Raw genomic sequence first — 7,410 nt, 5'->3', positions numbered from 1 at the left:
GCCCGGTCCCGGACCTCCCCCATCTGCTCCATCTCCTCTAGAAGAGTCAGACCACGGCGCGGCGGCTGTCGCGGCATCGTAGCTACGAAAACAAATCATATATGTACTAATATAAATAAAAAACATGATATTGTGCTAAATAAAAAACTTCACTACTTTTGTACTAACGCCGCGTTCCACGACCCCGGATCGATCGATCCGGATCGGGAGTCGGGAACGACAGCGGGAGCGGTAGCGGGAATTGAATGACCCTGTTTTGGGGGCGTCGGCGAGGGCGCCGGCGATGCCGGCACCGCCACGGACTCGGCGCTCCTCCTCGCTCGCTCTTTCTCTATTTCGCGACCCTAAGTCTATGTCGCGGCGGCACCGCTACGGACTCGGCACCGCCACGGTCTAAGTCGTCGGCGCGCGCGGGGGGCGACGCCGACATAAATGAATCTATTTTGTTAATTTTTTTGTAACTAATTTACTAACTATTTTTGTAACTAATTTACTAACTATTTTTGTAACTAATTTAAATCAAATTATGTACTAATTTACAATCATCTATTTTTTAACTAAACTAATTAACTAATTTACTAACTAATTTTCTAACTATTGTTTTAACTAATTTTTCTAACTTAACTATTGTTTCTAATTTTACTAACTAATTTTTCTAACTATATTGTTTCTAACTAATTAACCTAACAAACTAATCTAAAAAAATGACTAAAAAAAGAAAAAAAAAGAAGGGCCGGGTGGGGCGGCGGCTCTTACCGGCGGAGATGGCCGGCGCGGCGAGAGGAGGCGCGGTGGCGGGGCGCAGCCGGTGGCGCAAGCGGCGGCGGAGGCGACGTGCGCGGCGGCGGGACACGCAGGCGTGCGCGCGGCGGTGGAGGCCGGAAGAGGCGCGCGCGGTGGCGGCAGACGGCGCGCGGGCGCGGCAGAGACGGCGCGCGGGCGCGTGGGGGAGGAGGCGGAGGGCGGCGGCGCACGGCAACGGCGGAGACGGCGGGCGCGGGCGCGCGGTGGCGACGGCGACAGCGGCGGCGGCGATTTCGCGTGGGCGTGGCGGTTGGGCAGCCTGGCGGCGCTCAGCCCTTCGTCTCCGCGGGATTGATCGCCGCGGAGACGAAGTCCTTTCTTTTATACTCCCCCCCCCTTTGGACCCGGTTCGTATTACAAACCGGGACCAAAGGCCCCCCTTTGGTCCCGGTTTGTAATACAAATCGGGACTAAAGGTCATTTTTGCTGTGTTTTCGCTGCGCGCGCAAAAAGGCCTTTAGTCCCGGTTTGTAATACAAACCGGGTCCAAAGTCCACTTTTTAAAAAAGTTTCATTCCCGCCTTATTTCAAATGAAAAAAAAGCCACCGCACTGCGACACGTGTCCACCCCCGCCCGCGCCATGCATGTACTGGCCACCGCCACCGCCACCGCCGTGTACTGGCCACCATCGTCGTGTACTGGCCACCGTCACCGCCACCGCCGTGTACTGGCCACCGTCACCGCCGTGTACTGGCCACCGCCACCGCCGTGTACTGGCCACCGCCGCCGTGCCACACGTGTCCCTTCCCCGTGCCACGTGTCCCTCCGCCGTGCCACACGTGTCGCTTACCCGTCGACGCCGTCATGTACTGGCCACCGCCGCCACCGCCACCGCTGTGTACTGGCCACCGCCGCCACCGCCACCGCCGTGTACTGGCCACCGCCACCATCGTCACCGCAGTGTACTGGCCACATGTGTCCACCGCCGCCACCGCCACCACCGTGCCACACGTGTCCACCGCCGCCGCCGCCATGTGCGGCCACCGCCACCGCCTTGTCCTGGCAACCGTCACCGCCGTGTACTAGCCACCACCGCCGTGTACTGGCCACCACCGTCGTGTACTGGCCACCGTCACCGCCACCGCCGTGTACTGGCCACCGTCACCGCCGTGTAATGGCCACTGTCACCGCCGTGTAATGGCCACCGTCACCGCCGTGTACTGGCCACCGCCGCCGTGCCACACGTGTCCCTTCCCCGTGCCACGTGTCCCTCCGCCGTGCCACACGTGTCGCTTACCCGTCGACGCCGTCGTGCGACGTGTAGCCAACGCTTCCACGTGCCTCGCCCCGCCGACGCCGGCGTGCGACGTGTGTAGCCGTGGCTTACACGTGCCGTGCCCCGCGTGCGCTATATAGAGCGACGAGTGCGGGCGCAACCACACGTCGCCACCGCCTCCGCTCATTCATCTCCAGGATGCCTCCACGTCGTTGAGGGGCGTCCGGTTTCCGTGGCGTTCGAGTGCGTCCGAGCGGTAGGTTCACCGCCGAGATACGCGCCGCTGGCTTCCGCCTCACCCTCGGCACGTACAACACGCCGGAGCTGGCGGCGCGCGCTTACGACGCGGCGGCGTGGAGCTTTCGGCGGCCAGGGCGAGACATGAACTTCCCGGATGTTGAATCGCTAGAGGAGGCGGAGTTCCTCGCGCCGCCGCCGTGCCTCGTCGACGACGAGGACCGTCGCCGGCACCGCCAGGTGCAGCGCAGGATCGCCATCGCCGAGCGCGACGAGCCGTTGATGCGCCAGTGGAGGGCGCAGTTCCCCAACAATGCCGACAACACCGACGCGTTCTTTGCTAACCTTAGGGCACAACGCAGGTCCGACAGGCGCCACCGTCGGGCCGTCGCCGCCTTCGAGCTCGAGAACCCGAATACAACTTGGACCGAAAACGACCCTCGGTGGGAGGACATTTGGACGGAAACAACCTCCGACGACGAGTAGAGACTAGACTAGTAATTTATCTATTTTATTGTAATTTCAATAAAGTCGTTGTCGGTTCTATTAGTTTAAATTTAGTTTATAAAGTCGATGTCGGTTGGTTTTGTTCAATAAAGTGGTTGACACGAAATTTATTACGATTGAACTGAAATTAAAGTACGAGCTCCTCGGAGAAAAGTTTCCCGCCACATACAAGGAATTAAAGTACGGAGCTCAACTGGAAATTAATTAAGATACATCGCCGGATTCGACTCGTTCTAGTCATTCGGTCATACTCGTGCCTAGCCCTATAGTACTCGCCACTTGTAGTCGTCGTAGTCGCCGTCATCATCGTCGCCGGCATCGGGGTCGCGGTAGTCGTCGAACCTCGACGGGAGAGCACGCGTGGGCTGGGACCGAGGGTAGCGCGAGCGGGGGCCACGGTAGGCCATGACGCCCTGGAGAGTCCGGCCGCACCACCACAGCCGACGGCCGGCCTCGTTGAAGTTCGAAGGAGGCGGGCCGCCCTCCTCGTGCACGGCGAGCGCCCTCTCACGCCGATTGATGAAGAAGCTTTCCCAAGTCGGGCTGTAGTCGGGATGCCACCGGGGATTCCTCCGCTGCTGCGGCGTGAACTCGAAGTAGTAGTGGTTCGTGATGGCCATCTCGTGCGCCACACCTAGAGGGACAGGGAGGGACCGGTACCCCTCCGACGCTCGGCAACCAGCCGGTAGGGACGCGGTAGCCCGGCGGGCAGGGGTAGTTCGACGCGCAAAGCGCCTCCGCCTCCCGGAGGGTTAGAGATACGATGGAAGCCATGTGACCTGGTGATGAGGTTTGCAGATATGAGTCTAGATGTGATATGTAAATGGAGGTCAATCCAACATATATATAGTTAAAAAATGGCGGGAGGACGGAGGCGGGAAGCAGTGGAAAGCGCGGGAAGAAAAATAGGCGGGAACGCAGTGGCGCCAAAAACTGTCGGTGGGATAAGGACGTGTGGGTAACCTTTAGTCCCGGCTGGTGGGTACAACCGGGACTAAAGATCCTTTTTGTGTCATCTAACAAAACTGTCGGTGGGATAAGGACGTGTGGGTAACCTTTAGTCCCGGCTGGTGGGTACAACCGGGACTGAAGATCCTTTTTTGTATCATCTAACAAAACTGTCGGTGGGATAAGGACGTGTGGGTAACCTTTAGTCCCGGCTGGTGGGTACAACCGGGACTAAAGATGTCGGCGAGGATAAGAACGCATGGGTGGACACACTCGCTCGATGAGATAAAGCATGTAGCGCACGACGCCCTGTCGAAGGAACAAGACAAAGTAGAAGAGGTGCCGTGCCTATAAAAGGAGCATCGATACGCCTTGCCAAGCGGATCAACAAGCCAAGCAGAGTTTCATTCCCATGGATGAAGGGAAGGGTTGGGAAATCTCCCGTGGCGCAGCTTCTCGAAGATGTCGTTGGTGCACACGCCCTACGACATCTTCGGAAGCTGCTCCTCGGAATTTTCCCTGCAAGCCCCTAAACGACTACATCTCATCTAACAGTGTTGGGGAAAGGGTTGGGAAATCTCCCGTGGCGCAGTTTCTCGAAGATGTCGTTGGTGCACACGCCCTACGGCATCTTCAGAAACTGCGCCTTGGAATTCTTTCCTGCAAGCCCACGAACGACTACATCTCATCTAACGGTGTTGGGGAAAGGGTTGGGAAATCTCCCGTGGCGCATCTCCACTTTTCATATCTTACATACGGTTAAATGATTACACAAAAATAAATGGGAAATTGATTGCCATGTTGAGATACTCATTTGTGCCATGGAGCATCTTCATCATTTAATCTTCTTCGGCCTTAACCATGGAGCATCTTCATCATTTAACTTGATGCTTGGATCAATGTTCACTCTGAAGGGTGGAATTTCATCAAACTTATTATAATCTTCATCATTTAACTGTGTAGTGTGCTTGAGTCAAAGAAATCCCGTCCCTACATATCATTGATTTCCTTCCTAGCGTTCCTTTTCCACTTAGTCTCCCTTCATGCCGCGATTCAGGAACACCAATCGGCTTAAGGTCAGGAATAAAGTCAACACAGAATTCAATGACCTCCTCTGTTCCATAACCCTTGGAGATGCTTCCTTCTGGCCTAGCACGGTTATGAACATATTTCTTCAAGACTCCCATGAACCTCTCGAAGGGGAACATATTGTGTAGAAACACAGGACCGAGAATGGAAATCTCATCGACCAGGTGAACGAGGAGATGTGTCATAATATTGAAGAAGGATGGTGGGAACACCAGCTCAAAACTAACGAGACATTGGACCACATCATTCCGCAACCTCGGTAGAATTTCCGGGTTTATTACCTTCGAGAAATTGCATTGAGGAATGCACATAGCTTCACAATGGGCAGTCGAACATTTTCCGGTAGAAGCCCCCTCAATGCAATCGGAAGCAAGCTGTGTCATTATCACGTGACAGTCATGAGACTTCGGGTTCGGAATGTTTTCTTCTCCATATTTATTATTCCCTTTATATTGGAGGAGAAGCCGGACGGGACCTTGATACTGCTAAGACATTCAAAAAATATTTCCTTCTCTCGCTTTTGTAAGAGCGTAGCTGGATAAATGACGTCCTTTAACTCTCTCATGCAGATTTTTGGGGTCTTTCCAACGTTGCTTGGTCCTCCCGTGCTTCGGTGTATCTTTTGTCTTCCCGTACACACCCAGAAAGCCTAGCAGGTTCACGCAAAGATTCTTCGTCACGTGCATCACATCGATTGAAGAGCGGACTTCTAAGACTTTCCAATATTCTAGCTCCCAAAAAATAGATTTCTTCTTCCACATGGGCGCGTGTCCGGCAGCGTCATTCCGAACGGACCGTCCGCCAGGACCCTTTCCAAATATTACATCTAGATCCTTGACCATACCAAATATATCAACACCATCACGATGGGGAGGCTTCCTCCGGTGATCAGCCTCACCGTCGTAATGCTTGCCTTTCTTTCTTACGGGATGGGTAATCCTAAGAAATCGACGATGCCCCGTGTACACGACCTTCCGACCTTTTTCCAAATAATCACCTTCGAGCTCATGTAAACGAGTGTGTGCATGCATTGTATCCCTTGTTTGACTGTCCCGAAATGTTACCAAGAGCAGGCCGGTCATTGATGGTTACGAAAAGCATCGCTCTTAGGTCAAATTCCTCCCGCTTGTGCTCGTCCCACACACGTACACCTGCTAGGGACCACAGCTGTAGAAGTTCTTCGACTAATGGCTTCGGTACACATCAATGTCGTTCCCGGGTTGCTTCGGGCCTTGTATGAGCACCGGCATCATAATAAACTTCCGCTTCATGCACAACCAAGGAGGAAGGTTATATATACAAAGAGTCACGAGCCGAGTGCTATGGCTGCAGCTCTGCTCTCCAAAAGGATTCATGCCATCCGTACTTAGACCAAACCTTAAGTTCCTTGCATCCTGTGCAAAGTTTGGGAACTCTCTATCGATTTTTCTCCATTGGGATCCATCGGCAGGGTGCCTCAACATCACGTCTTTCTTACGGTCTTCTTTGTGCCATCGCAACAACCTAGCGTGCTCTTTATTCCTGAACAAGCGTTTCAGCCGTGGTATTATAGGAGCATAACACATAACCTTGGCGGGAACCCTCTTCTTGGGGCGCTCGCCCTCAACATCACCAGGGTCATCTCGTCCGATCTTATACCGCAATGCGAGTGCACACCGGACATGCATCCAAATTCTCGTACTCACCGCGGTAGAGGATGCGAGTCATTAATGCATGCATGTATCTTTTGCACATCTAATCCTAGAGGGCAGACAATCTTCTTCGCTTCGTACGTATCGGCGGGCAATTCGTTACCCCTTGGAAGCTTCCTCTTAATTATTGTCGGCAACTTTCCAAATCCCGAGTCGGTGACACCGTTCTCTCGCCTTCCATTGCAACAATTCCAGCGTGCTTGCCCTAGCTTTTTATGGCCATCTTCACAAGTTGGGTATAACAATTTGTTGTGATCTTCTATCATCTTGTCGAAGGCCAACCTTTCCTTTTCAGTTTCACATTCTCTCCTTGCATCGGCAATGGCCCGACCAAGATCATCATCGGCGAGGCTCATCCGGTGCCTCTTGATCTTCTACTTCATTGTCTTCATTTCCTTCTGCGGTATCATCGTATTCGGGAAATTGGGATAACCGTCATCATCCTCTTCCTCTTCTTCATTGTCTTCCATCATAACCCCTCTTTCTCCGTGCTTGGTCCAACAATAGTAGCTGGGCATGAAACCGGATCGCAGAAGGTGGCTGTGAATGAGACTCGAGTGAGCGTAATTTACGGTATTCTTGCAGTTCACACATGGACAATACATGAAGCCACCATGTTTGTTTGCCTCCGCCTGTTATCACCAGAATTTAACCGAGTCAGAGGTGGGCCGCAATCAAGATGGGCTTAAAGGAAGTATACATGGAGGATTACGTGAATCGGCCTTTTATACCAAGTTGGGCTTAATTGCCCGTGTATACGTAACATATTAGATCTATTTTAGTTTAGAGATAGAATCTTACTCGTGCACGGTTTGGTGCACGCCCACATTAGAAAGTCCGTCTGGACTATAAATATGTACCTAGGGTTTATGGAATAAACAACAACTCACGTTCAACCCCAAAACAAACCAATCTCG

This window comes from Lolium rigidum, chromosome 4 (genome assembly GCF_022539505.1).
Source record: "Lolium rigidum isolate FL_2022 chromosome 4, APGP_CSIRO_Lrig_0.1, whole genome shotgun sequence".
Classification (NCBI taxonomy): domain Eukaryota; kingdom Viridiplantae; phylum Streptophyta; class Magnoliopsida; order Poales; family Poaceae; genus Lolium; species Lolium rigidum.
This window is presented reverse-complemented; position numbering follows the sequence as displayed.